The sequence below is a fragment of the Gavialis gangeticus genome, unplaced genomic scaffold (assembly GCF_001723915.1).
Source record: "Gavialis gangeticus isolate Ggan-Ray unplaced genomic scaffold, GavGan_comp1, whole genome shotgun sequence".
NCBI lineage: Eukaryota > Metazoa > Chordata > Crocodylia > Gavialidae > Gavialis > Gavialis gangeticus.
The window spans coordinates 85,417,359-85,417,642 of record NW_017729025.1 but is presented as its reverse complement, the minus strand read 5'-3'; the positions used below and the strand labels follow the sequence as shown (position 1 = coordinate 85,417,642).

The 284-nt window shown below is 50.0% G+C and overlaps 1 protein-coding gene across 1 annotated transcript in view; it reads left to right on the top strand.

Moving 5' to 3' along the window:
• The window catches only part of VPS39 (VPS39, HOPS complex subunit), a 70,569-nt gene that overhangs the window by 67,416 nt on the left and 2,869 nt on the right, over nucleotides 1-284 (top strand). The window lies entirely within an intron of this gene.

Here is a 284-nt window from a genome sequence, read left to right as displayed (position 1 = left end):
TTTTTCTCCCCCCCCCCCCCCCCCCCCCCCGGTTGAACCTTTTGAAGAGAAGAATTTGAGTAACACCACAGTAAGATCCAGCTGAGTTGGTTTAGTTCAGATTTTGCCAGTACAGTGCAATCTTAGACCAGTGAGAAGGTGCCAGTTTTACATGGGCATTTTTCTGCCCTTAGCACAAATGAAGCTAAGGAGGGGAGCAACAGGCTACAGTTAGAGGGGAGCAACAGGCTACAGTTAGAGGGGAGCAACAGGCTACAGTTAGAGGGGAGCAACAGGCTACAGTT